This window comes from Hyaena hyaena, unplaced genomic scaffold (genome assembly GCF_003009895.1).
Source record: "Hyaena hyaena isolate Hyena2069 unplaced genomic scaffold, ASM300989v1 scaffold_47, whole genome shotgun sequence".
Taxonomy (NCBI): domain Eukaryota; kingdom Metazoa; phylum Chordata; class Mammalia; order Carnivora; family Hyaenidae; genus Hyaena; species Hyaena hyaena.
This window is the reverse complement of record NW_024080679.1, coordinates 540,654-561,830: the sequence shown is the minus strand read 5'-3', so window position 1 is coordinate 561,830 and position 21,177 is coordinate 540,654. Positions and strand designations below refer to the sequence as shown.

General features: G+C 47.6%; 1 protein-coding gene across 2 annotated transcripts in view; it reads right to left on the bottom strand.

The window, feature by feature from the left end:
* Nucleotides 1-20,149, bottom strand: part of RNF152 (ring finger protein 152) — a 72,238-nt gene extending 52,089 nt beyond the window's left edge. The window contains exons 1-2 of one of the 2 annotated variants that reach the window (XM_039230528.1): nucleotides 20,116-20,149; nucleotides 18,757-18,879 (exon numbers count right to left, since the gene is read on the bottom strand). The gene's annotated coding sequence lies outside the window, so the exon portion shown is untranslated. The remainder of the gene's footprint in view (nucleotides 1-18,756; nucleotides 18,880-20,115) is intronic. The other variant, XM_039230529.1, reaches the window with a different exon arrangement.
* Between the last annotated feature and the right edge of the window lie 1,028 nt (nucleotides 20,150-21,177).

The window sequence follows — 21,177 nt, the reverse complement described above, 5'->3', positions numbered from 1 at the left end:
TCCTGTAGGCTCAGCTTTTCCTGACTATAAAATGGAACAATTTACTCGTGATGCTGTAAGCTCCTGACATCTGGAGGTGTTCTCGGTGGAAGATAAAAACCTCTTATGAGGAAACTACTCCCTCCTGCAGCAGGGAAGGCAGCGAACCTGGGATAGAAGTTAGTTCCCACGTCAGAAACGGAGGCTTCATAAAACAATAGCCTAGAGATTAACAATGCTTATTTAAAAAAAAAAAAGAAAAAGAAAAACCTGCCAGTGCCAAAAATATTACTAATGACCTTGATAATATCTGGTTAAAAATTCCACGTTAACTCTGGGCAGTGCAATTTTTAGTCTCCAAAATATTCCTGAAAACTCACCTATTTCCATGATATTATTACAAATCCATGATTAGGGCCCTCTCCTTCCTGGCTTGCTCTACATTTGAAAACCATTCACTATTCTATGAACGCGGACTTTCCTCAAAATAACCTCATTATTCTATACTTCCACAATTATGTCATGGATATAATTACCACCATCATGATTTCAGCAGCTATTTGTTGCACTATAATTTCCAGATGAATTTCTGGTGTGGAAATAAAATAGCCACAATAAGATAATTAATTACAACTCTATTATGACTACAGTGCAGAGTGACCGAAATTAAAACCCTGAAAGTTTTAGTATTTCATCTTTAATATCATGTTCATCTTTGTAGCCAGCAAATCATTCCTATAAAGACGCTTACTGTTAGTATATTTTCTTTCTAATAGTGGCTGCTTCTTTTTATTGGCACCTTCCCATAACTACTACGGCAAAGTGTGGAAAGACTGCTGGATCGTGATGGTCTCGGTACAGGAGCTACCACCGGTCACACTCAGGGCTTGCATCCTGCTTTTGCCCCCTGGCAGCATAATCTCGACCCAGCTACCGAGCTTCCCTGTGTCTCAGTTTGCTCGTCCAAAAAATGAGGCTAAAATCAGAACCCACTCCTAAATTATTGTGATCATTAGGTTGGATAACTTACACTGAGCTTCACAAAATGCTCTGGACGTAGTTACTGCCTACCGAAGTTAGCAATTGCTTCTTTAACTTATAAAGTCAATTCAAAGATATTTACTATTTAAAATTTCACTCAACGGGCACCTGGCTGGCTCAGTGGGTGGAGCATGCGACTTTGATCCTGAGGTCAGGAGTTCGAGCCCCACGTTAGGCGTAGTGCTTACTTTAAAAAAATAAAGTAGGGGCATTTGGGTGGCTCGGTCTGTTAAGCGGCAGACCTCGGCTGGGATCATGATCTCACAGTCCCTGAGTTTGAGCCCACTTTGGATCCTCTGTCTCCCTTTCTCTCTCTGCCACCCCCCCCACCTCAGCTTGTGGCACGTGCTCTCTCTCTCTCAAAATAAATAAAAATTTAAAAAAACAAAATAAAATTTTATCAAAATATTGCCATTTCCATAAGCCATCTCCAAACGCCACTGCCATTTGCTTCTTTTTCTTTGGATTATCCAACAGTCCCTTATGAACATCAGTCCACCTGATACATTCTCTGAAGGAATAAAGTTCCTTCTCCATAATCCAAAGAAAGCAGACTCGTTTTCTGAGACAACGGAACCAGCCAGAGCAGAGCGCAGGGCAGCAGATTTGAACTAATCGCACTGATTATTCTAGACTTTCTGAGGCTGATGGGGCAGAGATCACACTAGTAAACAAACCCCACAAAAGGAAAAAGGGGGCGCCTGGGTGGCTCAGTCCGTTAAGCGTCCGACTTCAGCTCAGGTCATGATCTCACAATTTGTGGGTTCGAGCCCTGCGTCAGGCTCTGTGCTGACAGCTCAGAGCCTGGAGCCTGCTTCAAATTCTGTGTCTCCTGCTCTCTCTGCCCCTCCCCTGCTCGCACTCCATCTCTGTTTCTCTCTCAAAAATAAATAAACATTAAAAAAAAAAAAAAAAGAGGGGTGCCTGGGTGGCTCAGTTGGTTAAGTGTCTGACTCAAAAAAAAAAAAAAAAAAAGGAAAAGGAAAGCCTCTCCTGTCCCCAAAAGATTTTCCTAATCTATCTAAACGTGAAGTTTTATTCCATGTATTTGTGAGCTCTCCACAAACCATGCTAAATAAATTTCATCTGATTAATATAATTGTAGAAATAGAAAAACTAATTCCAGGTCTCTACTACTGTCCTAACCACTTAGGCTCCAAGTATATTTTGGTTCCTGAAAATCTACTCCCAACATCTTACACGAAACCGAAGGCCACACTACAGGGCAATCTGCCCCAGTACTATCCCCTAGCTGCTAGTTTCACAGCGCATTAACTGACCGGAGAGAGAAGAATCAATCAAGATAGTCAATATGTCTTTTGAGTAGAATATAAACTAAGCCAGGGGTGGTAACCAACATATCATACTTCCAGTTGCCAATACAAGACTCAACTACGAAGATGCAGGACCCCAAGGAGAAAAGAAAACTTCCCGATGATACAGCCCTTAAGCAACCAGTAGCATGAAGATACAATATCCAAAATAGTGGGGGGGATATAAGGAAGTGTTAGATCACTGCAGTCTTTAAGGAGATTAAAGAGCCAGTTAGATACACAGGATAACAGTTTATGACATTTGCTGGTGGGAAAAATAAGCCAGGTCCCTGAGACGCGAAGATGCGCAGGGCGGGCGCAGCACTCCCAGAAGCCACATCTATCACCAGTCCGCAGGGAGCCGCCCCCAGGACCTACATCAGGTCTGCAAGATGTAGGAAGCAGCGAAGGTCATTGGGTCATTGTCGGCAGCAATCATCAGGGATTCTGAAATGCGATTTGAGCAGGGTATCAGAGGAAGAGTCGGGATTTGAACAGAGGGACTAAGAAGAAAGAGAAGGCAGGCATCCTCAAGGAGGCAACGAGACGAAGGCAGCCTGAGCTCGCCCAGGGGCTGGTGACTCAGCCGTTCAGATGAGCCGAGCGTCGTCCAACCAGCTTTCCAATATTCCCAATATTCCCCATGTGGAACACTCTTTGTGCACGGTCTGTAAAACAGCTCAAATACTTAAATCTAGGAGAAATCATAATCAGTTTGGGAACGATACACATAAATTAAGCTATACTATGACATGAGGTCACTTTCAATTCTCAATAACATGCAAGTATCCTCGGCTCCAGAAAACAAATGTGTTTTCCTTGTTCTCACCTCCCTTTCGACCTATGTTCTCTCACAACCAGCTCGCAGAGGCTCTCTCTCCCACTTGGCAACATGGTTCAACCTCAGGCTCACCACGGCCATCTAGATGTGGATTATTCTCAAAGGTATAGCTCTGACCTCTCTTCCAAGTGCCATGTCCAAAGAGAACTCTTTAACTCCTCCAAATCTGGTCTTTTCCATATAATTTTACATTTGTTACTGTCATTCACCCAGCGCCCCAGACTTGAAAACCTATTTACCTCCCTCCTCTCATTGAACCAGTCTCTAAAACTCCACTGATTTTGTCTCCAAAATGTCTCTCACATTCATGCATCCTTTCTATTCCTATGGCTCTCTTCTTGGGATGCAGGTCTTCACTACATCTTTTCTGGACCCCAGCTGGTCTCCCCACCTTTGTCTTTTCCTTTTTTTTTTTTTTTTGAGTAAATGGGAAGTTGAATTTTGATGATTTTTAAAAATATAATTTACTAAAAAAATATATATATATATATAATTTACTGTCAAATTGGTTTCCATACAACACTCAGTGCTCATTCCCACAAGTGTCCTTCTCAATGCCCGTCGCCTGCTTTCCACTCTCTCTCATCCCTCATCAACTCTCAGTTTGTTCTTTGTATTTAAGAGTCTCTTATGGTTTGCCTCTATCCCTGTTTGTAACTATATTTTTCCCTTTCGCCTACCCCATAGTCTTCTGTTAAGTTTCTCAAGATCCACATATGAGTGAAAACATAGGTCTTTTCCAATCCACTATGACTGCTGCCAGATTAAGCTTCCAAAAACACAGCTTCAAACCCACATGATCCCCAACCCCCAGGCCATCAATGACTTCCTGCCAAACAAATCCCAGAGCCCCACCCCCCACACCTTCCCACCAGCTATTCTGATCTCTTACCTACCAATCCGGCTCACATCCTCCATGCTGTAGTCATAAAGCATTATTTGGTGTCCAGAAGACAACATCCACTCTCCCCCACCACCTTGCCGTTGCTGGAATGTCATTCTACTGCCCACATGTCTGGATTACTACCTGCACTTCAAGAGCATCATCTTGCATGAAGCCATGTTAAATCCTTGAGCCCGAGTAATCTCTCCCTCTGAATTCCAGTACCACTTCATCCAATACCACCTGGCATGTGAGTGCCTTGTGTACATGTATTCTTACCCCAACAGAGGTGACCTCCTAAAGGAGCATCTCTGTATGAAAATAATCAAACCAACATCTACATTAGTACCTTCTTACAAGGAAGCATTGTGCCAAGAGTTATAGAAGATGCAAGAGTATCAGTTGACAGCTAAATTAGGAAATGATGCTCAAACAATGCAAAAATAAAGCAATAATATCAATAACTCTTTTTAAGCCTCATATACAGATGTTCACTGAATTCATGAAATTACGGAGCATCTCAGAGCAAGCGAGTCTCCTAAAGAGAATGGAGACTCTGAGGTGGCACACTGCGGTGGCTCATAGCATCAACTCTAGAGCCACTGTGACTGAGTTCTCTAATCCACACTCTGCCATTTACTCACTCTGTGACCTTGGGCAAGTCATGTAGCCTCAATTTCTTGTAAATAGACAGACTAAAATGGAGATATTAATAGTACCTTCCCCTTCAGACTGCAGTGAGAATTAGGCACACACTTTATGCAAAACACTCAGAGCCTGGCATACGACTAATGTCATCCATGTTAGCTAGTCTAGTCTTATTATTGTGAAAGCGTTCTATGGTGGGGAGGGGGGGGAAGGACACAAGAATCTGACTCTTGGTAGTTAAGATGCCTAAGAGGATTTTTAACTAGAAAGGGGGACTTTACCATCTTAAAATCATCAGTCCACATTTACTCTACTTCCTGATAGGAATTCTCTGACTTGGCAGACAGGTAGGGCAAAATTCAGCAGGGGTGGCTCTTTGTCCCACAGATGGGACGCTGTGCAAACAGAGCGGGCACCTCGACCACTGAACCAAACACAAAGCCCTCAGCCCCCACAGGGCTCACCCACAAACAGCCATTGTCTCCCACAAACAACCCTGCTGTTGTCCTCCAGATGGATGCCAAATGAAACCGTTTGACTTACGCGTTTTAGTCAGTGGCTCTGTGTGGACACAACCACACATGCAACAAACGGCTGCAAAAGAAATCGAGAACTACACCCTGAATTCTGTCTGATAAGCAAGCTTTTGGGGTCAGATTTTTAAAGGGCACTAATCCATAGCATTCAGCTGGACTAAGCATATATGACTCGGTTGCAAAGCCCATCACATCATACAGAGACTTATTAATTAATGGTGTGGGGAACAGCTGTGACTATAGGGTATCAACACCTGTCATTCCCCCCACCCCCCGCAAAATGTTAAAATGCATTAGACCTAAATTGCCACAAATACCTCAACTTGAACTTGCATTACAGACACATATCTATACACAGCAAAGTGAAACCTACCAGGACGTTTGATGTTTTATTACTTTTTACTAAAGTTATTTACAGCTCAACATTCACATGTCCAAATGACCAGAGTGGTGGAAATAACAAATTCACTCATTTATCGTTACCTCATTTTCTGACAAAGTATAGAAATTAAAAGACTTAAGAGCACTAAGGCTGACGCTATACAAGAACAAACAAAAATACCTGTCTCTTTTTCCATGGCTGGAATGTCTTGTTTTTACTCACTACCTGGAATATGGGCATGGCCACTCCAACAAGGTCTCTTCATCCAAATGTCAGGGAAGGTTAGGCAGGGTAGACTGACTGCCAGAATAAAGAACCCCCAAATTTCACTGGCAGAATGTAATAAATCATTTAATTGCTTCTTCACACTGCATTCCAATGCAGCTTGGTAAGGGAGGCTCTGCTCCACAGTCATTCAGGACCCAGGCTTCTTTGATCTCGTGGCTCTGTCATACCCTAGGGCTTCATGGTTCTCTCCCACTCCTCTCCCTGCAGCTGGCCAGAAGACCAGAAAGACCACAAATATGGAAAAGGCACACCCCCCCCCTTAATGGCTTCTCATTTTCATACACATCCTGTTGGGGAGAGTCAGTCCCACGGCCCCACCCACATGCAGAAAGGAGCCTAGCACACTGGTTGTCAACTGGGAACAACTGTGACCCCCAGGAGACACCGGCAATGTCTGGAGACATCTTTGACTGTCATAACGAGGCAACTGGAATCTAGTGGGTAGGGCCCAGGGATGCTACTAAACACCCCACAGTGCACAGGTCAGTTTCCCCGCAACAACGAATCATCCAGTCCCCAATATCAATAATGTTGAGATTCTGGTAAGCCTCTAACCAGTCACCAACATCAAACAACATGTCAATGCTCAGGTCTACCACAATTTTTTCACGAAGAAACACTCTAATCAATCCCAACCAATCTACATACCAAGTTTGTTCGTTCACTTGTTCATTCCTTCATCCATTCATCCAAGCTCCTGAACAAGACAAGGTCCCTGTAGTCAGAGAACTCTTAGTGGAGTAGGGAGGCAGCCACATGCAAAATCATCACACACAGAGGTAAGTAGGATTAAAAAGAACAAATGGGGGGGTGGGTGCATGGGTGGCTCGGTCAGCTGAGTGTCTGACTCTTGATTTTCAGCTCAGGTCATGATCCTAAGGTCATGGGATCAAGCCCTGTGCGGGGCTCTGTGCTGGGCACGAGGCCTGCTCAAGGTTCTCTCCATCCCCCCTCTAAAATAAAATACAAATTGGGGCGCCTGCGTGGCTTAGTCGGTTAAGCGTCCNCTAGTAAAGTTGGATATATGCATTCCCTATGACATAGCAATCCTATTCCTAGGTAATCCAATTCCTAGACAATATGATTGATTCCATGTATTAGGAGATACACACACGTACACACACACACTCTAATACTAATGTTCATAAATGCCTAAACCTAAAAACCACACATTCCCAGTAAAATAGAAAAACTCGGGGCGCCTGGGTGGCTTAGTCGGTTAAGCATCCGACTTTCACTTAGGTCATGATCTCGCGGTTCGTGGGTTCGAGCCCCGCGTCGGGCTCTGTGCTGACTGCCAGCTCAGAGCCTGGAGCCTATTTCAGAGTCTGTATCTCCCTCTCTCTCTCTCCTAGAAATAAATAAAAATATTAAAAAATAAAATAAAATAAAACAAAACAAAATAAAATAAAATACAAATTAAGAACTGGAAGGAAAACTAATCTTTCTTCCTGAGAGAACTGGAGAATCCATAAGGCGGTGGAATGAGAAGAAGTCTTGAAGCAAGCATATACTTACAGCTTTCCATCAAGACATGATGTTTTTGTGGGAAGGGGCAGTGGGGAGACCAGGCATTCCGGGACGAGGAAACTACACGAACAAAGGAATGGCAGTATGAAAGGATATGATCTATTTTGGTGTTGGGCAGAACAGTAACCAGAGGAGAAGCGATTGTAAGAAATGCTTTTTTGTTCAAACAATGTTTTAGCAGCGTATTTTGCGAAAGTCTTAAGCTCCCAGCTACATGCACTGGCTCTCAGTCAAGTGGCCCTTCAAGAAACAATTCACACCACCAACCTACATAAAAACTTGTTAGCACAGGGCAAAGCTCAGATAACAGTCGGAAATCTCACTGCAAATTTCCCAGCAGATCCCATCACTGACTCTTCCAAACCACGTGGCCTCAAAGTCAACATCAAACTGACTGAGGCAGATGCAGACCCAAATCATCCATCTTGATTCCCAGAGACAGAACAGTGCAGCAGTCAGATCTCTGTTTAAATTATATTACACTGAACCCATTTTTTAAAAAAGCGTTATCGCATTTTTTTCAATCCCAAATCTCAGTTGTGAATGTGGCTCCCAGGCTGTGGATCAGAGCACAGAGTACACACATTCGTGTCTCAGCTCTGGCATAAACTCACCAGGTGACCGTGGGCAAGTCAGCTAACTTTCCAGGATCCACCGCCTCTCAGATAACATGCTTAAAGCAGTTAGGGCTGCGCCTGAAGCCTATAATAAATGTTATGTTATCTCTGTATTATAGGTATCTCCCCATCCCCCCCTGCTTTCTTGCAGTTGTCAGTCCAAACAGTGGAATCCAACACAGTCTGGGAAGGAAAGCATCTGATAAACTTCCATGTCATTCTGTAGAACATGCATTATTAATAACAACGTCAATTTGCTTTGGGCAAGATGCTTTTAATTACGAAGCCAATACCACCATGTAAACAACAGTTGTTCTTGATTTTGAAGCTAAAATTGAGTTTAAAAAAAAATACCACACTCCTACAAAATTATTTACCCTGTTATTCGCTTTAACTCACTTTTCCGCCCTCCAACTGTTGTCCCTCTCTCTCCTTTTCTCATTTTCGCTGTGATCAGCTCTGGGAAAACAAAGTGTATTTAGCTGTTAAGTACTATAGATTATATCGAACGACACCAGTCACCTAGCACTAAAAAGCCTCATAAAAGGAAGAAATTTGTTTCTTTACAAGTCAGAATCTCAAAGGAGAAGTTAAACCGAGGGAAGTAGACTCCAGAACCCAGAGGAACTATAGCCCGTGCAGAAATGCCTCCTCCTGTTGCGAAAACAACCCACTTCTAGGGTGTTCTAAGTGGACCTCCACGTGAAGCCCATTCACCTTTACTAAGAGTAGCAACAGAATCTAATGGCGATGCCCTCTGCCGTGAGTCAAGGACAAGGACCCAATGAAAGCCAAGGCAACCAGAGGACTGAGGCCGAAGCACATTTACACTTCAAAATTGATGACCACTGCCCTCCTAATTTACAAGGAATTCTAAACTGTCTGGACAGCATCTATTTTTCAATTTCCATTGCAGACTAGCCTTGATTCCTGAGGGTGTTATTTTAAGGAGCAACTTAACAGACAGGGTTTGGCACTCTCCATGGACAGGTTTCACAAATAAGGTGTAAGAAATCTGGGGTAAAATCTAACGTATTCTTTTTAACTCCTTAGTGAAGGCATTTTTTCCTTACAAAATCAAAGACCTCCTTGTAGGAAAGAATGACTGCAGTAAGATGCGGCTCTCAAATACCTTGTTTATTATTTTGACATAAACTCAAGGTGTGCGAACGGTTTGTTTTTGATAGCTCCGACTCGACTGTCGCGGGGAGAAAAGGAAGCGGGTGATTCTGCAAAGAAACACTAACTCTTTCAACTAGTATTTAGCATCCGTGTGTAGAAATAAAGGCAATTGAGAAAATGAATTCTGCTTGCCTATGAGTTTCCCCTTCCACAGACAAACCATTTACCTTTCTCTTAGGTGAGGCAATAGCCCATGAAGAAATCTGGCTTATCAGGGACACAAATGAATGTGATTTCTCGGTTCAAGTAGTGATTACTCGGGAATCTGAGTTCAAGGAGTGACGTGAATGTCTAGCAATTGCCCTCAGGTGCTGTGTGCATGGGGTTTGGGCAGAACTACCAAGCTAATTACTGCTTCTGGCAATTTGCTACAGGTCCTAACATCCCCAGATAAATAGTTACACTTCCCAAAAAGAAACAGAACACAAAGGGTTATCACTTTAGCATCAGCTAAAGACTAGAACAATCTCTGGCTTATCCAAGGGCCTTATCGGTTGCCATCAATCCCATGTGTTAGTAATGGAGACTCAGAAAGAGGGAATGTCGGCAAATTGGAGCCCAGGCTCTGGCTATCTCCACTCAGTAGAGCGGCCTGGTTCCCTTCCCACCCCCTACCTGGAACGAACAGATTCATCGGGAAATCTCTCCCTCGACTCTGGGAGGAAGCACTGGGCACTGTGCTCACAAGCACTCCTATCACACTACCGTTATGTTCACAACATGTGCGCATTCCAGAAGCATCCTCAGCTGCAGACAAAAGACAAGGCAACTCATCAGCTAGTGTCACAGGGTTCCACCAAGAAGAAGAAAAAATAATAACAGTCAAGAGCAGAAGCTCATACATTAAAAACACTCAAGATATCTGCACCACAAGGGAACCCAGAGCAGACCCAGGTGCAAGCATTTTCAAATCAGCCGTCAAAGGGCCCAGACTGAAATCCTACAAAGATCAGCAGCCCAGCCCTGAACTGGAACCCAGCTCTCAAAGATTACGGTTAAAGATTCCCACCAGTCCCTCAACAAGCATTTACTGAATGTCGACTGTGCCCCAAGCCCTGTGCAACAACCCTACCAGGCACAGTTAGGCACCATGGTTTGTGGAGCATTTTTTAAAGATCCCATGAACTTTACCTTGACATCATACAATCCGGTTTCCTTTCCTGCCCGTGCTAAAGAGATCTCTTCTTTAATAAAGAGGGCAATGATAATAATAAAGATCCCATTCCAAAAAAAGATTCATAAAGAAAGGACTGACAACGCCACGCTGGCGTCCTGCCTTTTGTCTGAGGACAGCTTCATCTCCAACCATGTGAACTGTCTCCAGTGCCTGCTCGGGATGCTCAAAGACAATCCTAGAACCAGCACCAGACCCCTACGTAGGGGTGATTAGTAGGGTGATTAACTCATCCTAGGTTTCCTGGGTCTGTTCTGGTTTTAAAACAGAAAAGTCCCTCCACCTGGGGATCCTCTTAGTCCTGGACAAGCTGAGTCAGTGGGAAATCTACACCCCAAGAACCAGACCCTAGGGACCCAGACCATTGCTGCGCCTGGGAGGAGCGAGGCCGCAGGGGAAGGAGTCTGGTGTTCTGTGAGGAAGGCCTGAGGTCGCTGCGGGCGGCCTCAGGGCCTCTCTGCCTCCTCCTGAGAAGGCCTATCATTGTAAACTCCACATCATTGAAGCAAAGCTTCACAGAGACTCTCCAATGACAAGACTCCAATGATATGACATACAAAGCAAATTCTCATAAAAATGCCAAAGGCCGTAGCTACGCGGACATGGTTATCCTCGTGGCTGGTTAAAGAGCTTCTTCAGTTTAGACTACAACTATTCATCCCGAGATTTCCAGAACTCAACACCAAGGCTGGTGGATGGTAGATGCTAAATAAAATGGACATTAATAATAGCCGCCATTATGCAGTGTTTACGATGCACAGGGCAACACGCTAAGCACCTTATGTAAATGATCTGACTTACTCGCAAATAACTCATTGAGGCTGACTGTCCCTCCATTTTCCAGATGAAGAAACCAAGGCCCAGTCAGACCTGATTTACTCAAGGTCATTACAGCACAGCCAACACCTGAACCCAAACCCATCTTGCTTCAAAAATTCCATGTTTTTAATCACTCAACTAAATTAGGATCAAGTAAGGTGGCTACGGATGGTAAGGGATCAATAATTGAGAGAGGAAGAGTATGAGATGCATTTCTTTTATTCTGTCCCCTCTTAGCTTTGCCACTGCAAAAAAAAAAAAGGCAGAAAACCAATTAATTACAAGTTTGTACATTAAGCTAAGGAAAGGCAAAGATTTTACTTAGAATTGTACCGAATTGTGCCTAGCAAATGGTAGGCATTGAGTATTTGAATAAAATTAATATATACAATTTTATATCTAATATGGGGTTTAAGTCACTGACTCTCAGTGTTTCAAATGCTATTTTACCCATCACCAGAGGTGAATAGATGGATTCCTACCTTGGGTTTCTTACATGTTAGCATGATGAAGCAGGACTTTATGGACAAGTACTTACCCCAGATAAGGATGGCTCTCTACCTGTATGGTTGAATTAGCTATTAATCACTTAAAGTGACCTAATCCTTATGTCTCACACAACAAGGGGCCAAATTCTCTAAACAAGGTCCAGAGATCTATCCGTACGTTCTCCAACATACTTTTAATCTCCAACATACTTTTAGTGGTTAATCAACCACTTTTAATCTCCTACTAACCTGCAAGGAAGCAATTTACAAACCCACCCCCAGAGCAATACAACTGGAAGAGAATTATCACACCAAATACTTTGTTTTTGAGACATTTATCTCTGCTCCATTCATCATCCCTCAAACTGAGAACATTATTTCCATGTTAATGTATTCCTGGCCATTTTCTTCAAGCAGCTGAACACATTTCCTCTTTCATAATAACGCTATCCATAATGATCAAGCATTCCAAGTGTTAAACAAAAGTTTCTATCATGTGAATGAGTATTCCAAAATCCAGAGAGGCAGGGCAGACCAGAGGTCCATCACAAAGGCTTTTTGGTGAAAAGCTAATTACGAAGGGAGATATGGTAGACAGTTGCGGGCAATGTCACCTAAGGTCCAGCCCAAACTGCAGTCTGCTTCTTGAGAGTGTGGGGTGGCCTTGAGATTATGGAGTGTAAAGTTCTAACCCGGCTTGTTATATGTCACGAAGGAGAAGACGTTTTTGTTTGTTTTGTTGCTGTTTGGGGAGAAGCAGACAAACCGAAATCGAAAAACAGACCACCAATAGCAATTCATTTTGTTAGAACGATGACCCTCAGAGAGAATGTTCACTTCCCGACCATTGAAATGTACAATGCAGCCTGGCAACTCTAATTTGATTCAATATTTAATCATTATTAATGGAAGTAAGGGAAGCTCTTAAAAATAAGTTTCCTTCTTATGAACTTCCTGTAGGTCTACGGCCAAAAGCATCCATAATTCCTTTATCACCGTGGGTCATGATTATTTCTGTGCTGTCAAAGATTCATCAATGACTGAGTGTTTATTGAGCCCTTACATTGTACAAACATGGTGGGGAATACAAAATAGGTTCAAACCTCATCCAGTGTTCATCTCTAAGGAGCCCGCAAGAGAAAGAGATTGTGCCGGTTTCAGTCCCTACATCCACCAGCTCGAAGGCCCCCTTGGAGGAAACCAGATCCCTCACCCTTCCCCTGAGCTGAGCAGAGACTGGAAAAGTCCCATTCCCATCCTGAGGCATCTTTTCAGTAGATCTCCCTTTATGTGAACTAGCTTGAGTGGGTTTCTGTTCCTTGCAATTAAACAGAAAGAAAAAGAAGCCTCAATCTCAGGTGATATTACAAGACAATCTATGATAAGTGCCCTTCATAGAACGAATGAATGACTGTTGAATGAAATGAGAGATGTAGGCAATTTTGCCAGAGAACCTGGAAGGAGGGAAGAAGTGCGACGGGCTGAGGTCACAGACTTAAATTTTTTAGAAGAGTTAAGAGCCAAGTCACACCTTTAATGACAGAGTATAGGGAGAGGACATTGTAGGCCATGGAATATTCCAGAGTTTTAAAACAGGCTCTGCAATGGAGGAGGGTACTTGTTGGGATGAGCACTGGGTGTTATGTGGAAACCAATTTGACAATAAATTATACAAAACAACAACAACAACAACAACAACAAAAAATAGGCTAAGCAGAGGCATTTGGGAGGAATGGTGTGTTAACCATCCAGCTAATGTTCCATTTTTAAAGTCAGGCAGAGAAAAAGTCAGGGATGGACATGAAGTCTGGGGTCTAGGCAGGGAAAAATATAAAGGGAAGACTAAAAAAAATAGGAACTTTGTTCCCAAACAGCAGAAGCCAGTGAAAAGCCATTCCCTATTAAGCAAGGGATTGAACAATTATAATATAACGCCCTACTGTCCTAAGGGTATCAGCAATTTTGTGATACAGATTAGGGTGGAAAAGCCAGGAGGTAAGGGTACCCGCTCTAACAGTCCAGAGGAATAATGTCCCCATCTGGGATATGGCGGTGGGAACAGAAATTAAGGGAGACCGGGGCACTGTCACTAAGGAGACATCTAAGTTCATCGGTTAATCAGCAGAACTCCAACATTAATAAGAATGCTCCGGATTTTCACACCTATCTGTCCAAACTTTTGCCAGAACCTTATCAGTGCTGCTAGAACCTCAGAGAGGAGTGTATTAAGTGTGCTTGTCTGGGTTTATAAATGGAAAGTGAGTCAGGAGGGTTACATTTCCTTGGGAGGTAGCTGGGGGGGAGTAGAAAGAAAACACGAGCACAGAACATGGCAGTCCAAGATTCCACCTCATCATGACTTTGCCTCGACCAGCAGCTCGTCTGCATTCGATCAATACCTACCCCGCGAGCAGTGTGATAGCCCAGGAAGCCTGTGTGACGTCAGAATAACTTTTACCCGGCGAGGTGTTTGCAGTGAGTGTTACGTACGCAGGAATGAATAAATCCGGTGGTAACGAAGGCATCCCATATTCATGCTCCCCACTCCCAGCAGATCGCAAGGAGATCCCCCCACCCCTACGAGTCTACAAAAAACCCACTCCAAGCCTCAGCAGCCAGACAGGGTCGGGGCCAGAAAAACCACAGGCCTTGACGACCACCCAGAGGAGAAACGAGTCACATGCACACTGCTGGCCTCACGTCTACAATGACAGTAGGTCATCCAGGACAAAAAAAAAAAAAAAAAAATCCTTAAACATAAGACAAGTACTTATTTTATCCAAACGGGGATTTCAAGCGCTGAGACAGGCTCCGGGAACACCTCGCAGCTCACGAGGCCAGAAGGGGGAGGGGCAGGAAGACCACCGCCTTCCTCCCTCGCGCTTCCTCCGGCCACAGCACGTAGGGCCCGGGCAACCCGGGCACCGCGTTCGCTCCGCAAGTGTCCGCCACCTGCACGGGCAATTAAAGTCGTGCCCTTCAAGCGGTGGGCGCTCCAGAGGCCAAACAAAATACAGGAGCGTATTGCGGAGCTTCCCAAATCTATTTCGAGCCTAGCCCCCTCGGGGCCTCCTTTTCCCTGCTGCTGGGCCCGGGCCTCGCCCTCAGCCCAGCCCCGATCCACCCCGAGTTGCTTCCTGGGGGTCCCGGATGGGTTACATTTGGTTCTCTCTGCTGGTTTCTCAGCCCCTCGTTTCCCACCTTCCCTCCGTTTGGGCGCAGTATTTTGTCACTGCAGGGAAGCAGAGGGCAGCCTCCGCGTTGTGAGGCTAAGGCTGATGGCCTCCAGCCTCTGCGGCTCAGGGGCCAGCAGCCGTCGTACCCCACCGCCTGTCTGAGGAGAGCCGTCTCTACAGAAATGACTTCAGCAAGGTGATTACGGAGCCGAAGCAATACTATTTTGTTAAATTCCACGCTTATGCTGGAGGTACTCATCAAATCCTAAAAATTCTAATCCATGCACGCGTGTATCACAACACGAACAAAGGTATTTGAGGAACCGACGCTTCCTAAGGCAAAATCTCTCTGCCAGACACCAACTGCTTAATCCACAGCCCCTTGCAATGCCTGCCCCCTCAGCACCCAACTATTTTCAGGGACACTGAGGCAAGGAAGGCGTTAAAACTGACCACCTTTGGGGCGCCTGGGTGGCTTACTCGGTTAAGCGTCCGACTTTCGCTTGGGTCATGATCTTGCGGTTCGTGGGTTCGAGCCCCGCATCGGGCTCTGTGCGGACTGCCAGCTCAGAGCCTGGAGCCTGTTTCAGAGTCTGTGACTCCCTCTCTCTGACCCTCCCCTGCTCACGCTGTCTCTCTCGCTCTCCTAGAAATAGATAAAACATAAAAAAAAAAAACTGACCACCTTCGTTGTCAACATTGTCAACATGGTTGCTGATGGAAGCACGAATGTTCTAGAACTCACCCGGTGTTCTGCTGGTCCCGTGACCAGAAAATGGCGCATGTCCAAAGTGCTTTTTCTGAATGTCAGAGTAACAAGGGGGTGACCCAAGGCCACCCTACACACATTCCTGCCCTCCCCCCCCCCCATATCTTAGCTGTGGCCCTTATTAGGCCCACGGCCACTCCTTCTCTATCCCAGGCTATTCCAGACAATCTCAGTAAGTCTTAGACAAGAGGCAGATGGTGAAGGAGACAAAGTCTGTAAGTAACAGCTCTCTATTACATAATGCTAAGCACAGAACCTCCTAGATCAAGCCCTGGAAGCACCTCCCGGCCTATAGCTTCAGAATAAACAACTACTCAAAACAGGCAAAAAGTGAGAACATTGTAATTTTTTATTTGATGATCCGTGGGCAATCATGTTAGTAAGTATAACACCAACATATCAGTAAATAGCATGTTGGGGTAGAACCAGACTCCCTAAGATATTTATCATTCATTCACTGCCCTGGAGCTCGTGAACAGCCAGTGTCTACGAAGCATGAGCTGGCCCCGCGGGACACACTTCATAACCTCATCTAGGCCAAACCACCTGTGGAGGTCATGAGTGGTGCTCACCAATATCCAGTTCTCCCTTTTTCCGGACAAGAAATATTGAACTGGGGTTTGAAAGGTGTCATAGGACTAGTTGTGGCCAAAGGAACATGAGTCCCTTGTGGGTCCGATCACGTCACAAATACAGCAAGATCCTCTAGAGTTTCCTTTCCGACACTGCAGTGACCTCCTACGCACACTCAAGATCACACCTCCATCAATTTGGGTCCTCGAGTGCCTACGATGAGCAGGGCCCACCTGCTGACCACGCAGGCCACACAGTGTGGGAAAGAAAGAATCTGTGTGTAGCCACTGAGATTTGGAGGTGATTTCTCACTGGAACATAACGCAACCTATATTGCCGATACGTCGCTGTTTATAAAAGACAGAACCTGACAAAGTCCTCCCCTTCCCAAACTGTCTCCTAAATCAGATAATACAAATAAGCAGAGTTTGTTTCCAAAGTCAAGTAATTCTTTGAAAAGTAGAGGGTGCAGACAGGATAGACCGCTTCAAGCAACTCTGAGGGAAGAGAGAATGAAACAGAATGGCCTTTCAACAATGGTGAAATCTAAACACTCATGTGGAATTTAGCTGAAGAAAAAAAGGTCACCTTCAGACAACAGGTCTAGTACTTATGAAGTAGTGATCTCCCCAGTGAAAGAGGCATTCAATGATCATATGCTCCTCCCTCAGCAGTCCAATGCCACCCTTTGTTCTTCTCTCTCTAGCTTCCTTTGAATTTAATTAGAATCAGGTCTCTAATAAGCTCCCTGAAGGTGGTTCATTTTTATGTCTCCAGACACCCCCTCCTTGGCATTTTTCACAGTCTACGATCTATCAGGCGCTTGATAAACATCTGCTGAATGAATTAAATGAACACTGTAGAAAGGACTTGGGCACTGGACGCAAAGGTGGGTCTAATAACCTTCTGGGGCTCCCCCAACCTACAGCTAAACACATTACTGCAGACATCTGGGGGCGGGGAACCTCCACCTAAAAAACAAAACAAAACAAGCATCAATACACTACTTTATTATGATTTATGACTGCACACAGCTTAAAACCACAGGAAACCTAACACCGCACTATGGCTATCTTTGTTCTTGGACGTGCGTTTACATGTGCAGGCAGCTGTTTTCCCATGTGGAATTTTGTGTGTGAGGTATTTATTTTTTCTATTAAAAAAAAAACCACACCCTTTTGTTTCTATTGCATTATTAACAATCCCTATTATCCCATCACGTGGCTTTTCCTCTTGCAGGAACACAGCACACACCCTGCATTATTGCTGACATTAAAATTACTTGTCAAAGTACCTCTATCCTAACAGCATTACGAATCCGATCTTCCCAAAGCGGTGGCCTTTGTTCTAGCTGAGACCAGATAGATAACTCCCTCACCTCCCCCAGTGATTTCTGGATGCTCTGAGTATAAGGATAAATGCCAGTGTCACTTCTGTGTTGTCGTTTTTTAAAGTCACCTTTCAAAACGCAACCACCCTCGAGGTGAATGACAAATCTTTCAAGTTTGTAAATGTTGCCTTTCAGTGGCTTTGGGGGCGGAAATGGTGACGGGAGAGTCTGCCACAGCCACGGCACTGCTGTGTCTGCAGAGCAAGACAGAGCACAGAAGCCTGTGGCCCTCCGCAATCCCTTCTCCCAGCGAAAGAAACCTTGAGTCCACCCCCATCACCATTCCTAACCTCTGCTTTCTGTGCAGGATGCCAGGGCTCTGCCCTCTAGGAGACAATGCCAAGGCCAAGGTGTCCTGGTGTGTCTGAAGGTTACGTTTTCATTGAGCTCTATCGAGATAACCCCAGATTTCGTCAGCTTGACATCAAAGCAGAACTATCCTTGGAAAGAAAGGTAGAGGCCAGAGTTTTTGGAAAAGAATCAACCAACAACCGAAAGATAAAATGCAGACTGAGAGCCTAATGGTTTATGGCTATGGAAATGGAAACTTAACTAAAGCTCCTGCTTCTCTGTTCTCTTTCTGCTCTCCCAGCTGCCCTCCCTTCCACCTCCCAGTAACTTACTGCTGGCATGTCCCTCCTGATATTGCAAACACTATTACAATGAAGGTCTGGAGGAGAGACGTTATTTCATAAGAAGGTTACTACATTTGACCAATGCCCTAATTGAGCACTGGTCAAATTTATAATCAGCCTGAACAGCGATCCCTCTTCAACAAGCGATATCCATAACGAATCACTACAGATAAGAAAGCAGGCATACATCCAAACCCCACATTCAGATACAATTGCCTATGTATTGATTATATCAAAATTCCCATCAGCAGAAACCCGGTGTAATTTATTCACCCTCAAACGCACCCTGCCCTCATTGACTTCTTCAAAAGGAACGTTTAAAGTCATTTGCAATTTCCTTCTCGGGAGCGGGAGTTTCAGCAGCCCCCGAGGCTCCTGCACACAAACAGGAAAGGAATGGATGCAGAAACCACCCAAACAGCCCCATGCAATCACTGCTGGCCCAAATGACCCAGAGACACCCAGGCGGAGACCCAGACTACTGGGGGTTACCTGCAGCTGTCACCGAGTCCCTTTCACCCCCTTCTGCGTGATGACATCAAGTGGAAATGGTACGCGCTCGGGAGGCAAGGGCTGACAAGCAGGAAGCACAATTGAGCCCGAGCTTTGTTCAGCCTGCAGTGAAATACATGCAGTAAGGGTTAGATACGCGCAGCAGAGAAAGAAATCCAAGCACCCTCCCCGGCCAGCGGCGGTGGAGTGGGTGCACCGGGAGGCAGAGGAAGGCGGCGGAGGTGTGGGGCGCCCGCCAGCCGCCGAGGGGGCGTAACGCTCCCTAATTGTCTCCATAGGATAAATACCCCCCTCCCCCCACTCCGCTGCAGTCTCCCCCGCCCCCAAGTTCCCGGGTGGTAGAGCTTCTACCAGCAACTGTAACCCCTCAAACGGAAAGAAAGACGAGAAGGCGTAGAATAACATCTTGGGGCAAACCCACACTAGGAAAATATACTAGTAAACCAGGTTATATGGGGATGCGGGGCGCCGGGTCACTCGCCCAGACACACACGGCGGCGCTGCATTCGCAAGCATCCCTTCCGTCGCCCCCGTCCGCCACCTCATCAAGTCACTGTCACTCTGTTTTGCCGATTTCTCTACTCTTTCCAAAACCGTGCGGCGCTCCCCCCGCCCCACCCCCACCCTAGGCGGGCTCGGGGACGGCCGCCTCGCGTGCAGCGTCCCACGCGTCCAGCCTGCTTTGTCCTGCCGCTGGCGTTCCAGGAGCAAGAACCCCAGGCACGTGGGTCCGCACAAAAGACCCCCAACATCTGGCCCGCCACCGCTCGCTCTCCTCCCGAGAGGGGCCCCGGGGCCGCGGAGCGGCGCGCCAGGGCAACTTCTTGGGGGGCGGGGGGAAGGCGCTCGACCGGGGGCTCGCTAGGGGACCGTCCCGGGGTGCGTGCGGGGTGGGGGCGCCGCTGGGGCGCGCGCGCACGTGCACCCTCAGGGGCGCGCGCTGCGCGGGCACGAGACGCGCTCCCTCGGACCGGAGCTCCAGGGGGCATCCGAGGACTCGGCCGAGGCGCCGACAGCGCCGCTCCCCCGCCCCGGCCGCCAGCCCAACTCCGCCAGCGCTCCGGAGACACGCAACTCCGGGGACACCCCCCCTCCCCGGCGCCCGGGGGCTGCCCCGCCGCTGCCGGCGCTCCCCTCCCCGGGACCCCTGGGGCCCGCCTCCCCCATCCACTGTCCAAAAGGCGCCCCCCGATACTCGGGGCGGCGGCACCCCTTCCCCGCTTCCCTGGCTGCGGCCGCGGCCGCCGCGGGGGCGAAGACATCCATCCCTTCGCGCCCCTCTCGCCGCCCCCCGACCCGGGAGGGCCGGAGCAGAGAAACAAACCGAAAGTCACCGACCTCTCTCCGCAGCGGGCTCGGGCGCTCCCAACAGAGGCGGCGGCGGCGGCGGCGGCGGCAGCATCGCGGGGTGGTCCCGGCGCGCCCGCCACCCGCTCCGCCAGACGCGCGCAGCGGGCTGCGGGGCGGGCGCGGGGAGCGTGGCGTCGGCGCCCGCAGCCCCGGCTCCCGGCTCGGCCCTGCGGGAGGCGCCCCACCTGCCCGCCGCCCTCGGTGCTCCGGGGAGGACTCCGCCGCAAGGCGCTCGGCTCCGAGCGGGAGCTTTTTGTGTCACCGCCCAGACTAAGGCACCGAAGGGGGTGGGGGCGGGATGCCGGGCTCCGCTCCCCGCGGCACCGCCCCTCCCCGGCGGCTCCACCTCCTCCGACACCTCGGCCCCCCCCCCCCCGCCCCGTCCCCGCGGCGGCGGGTCCGGGACGCGCGTCTGTCAGTCCCGCCTCGCACACCGACACCCCGGGGCGCAGAGCCGCCCACCCTGGCTCGCGCGCTCCCTCGGCCGGGACCTCGGAGGTGTCTTCCCGCCGCGCACGGGTGGGACCTGGGCGGCGATCAGGTGTGAAGAGGCCGCGCTCGGCCGGCGGGCTCCAAGGCAGAGCCGGGGTGGGAGCAGAGGCTGACGGGGACCGCTGTGGCACTGGCGACCGGGGGCCCGAGCCAGGGAGTTGGTATCGTCACGTTTCCAGAAACTGCCCCGGGGAGCCGCGTCACCGTAGATACTTTTTGGCTGCCCCTAAAAGTTCACGTAATCCAAGCGGGGGGGGGGGGCGGGGGGGGCTCCTGCTTTCGTGGAGGGGAGGACGCGTCCAAAGAGGCCGGAATAGATTCCCCCCCATAAACCTACACACCACCGCCTCGCTCCCTGGCAGAGGTCCGGGGAGGAGGGAGGGGGGAGGGGCACGCCCTGAGGGTCGTACCGCAGGTGGGAACCACCGCGGCCCACTGTAGTCTCCACCTTGAAACCTAACTCCCACCTTGGGGACGTGCTTAGAATGGACTAGTTCCTCCAAGAAAACGTAAACACCTGATCTCTTGCCTCTTGTGACTGCAAAATTGGGGGGTGTC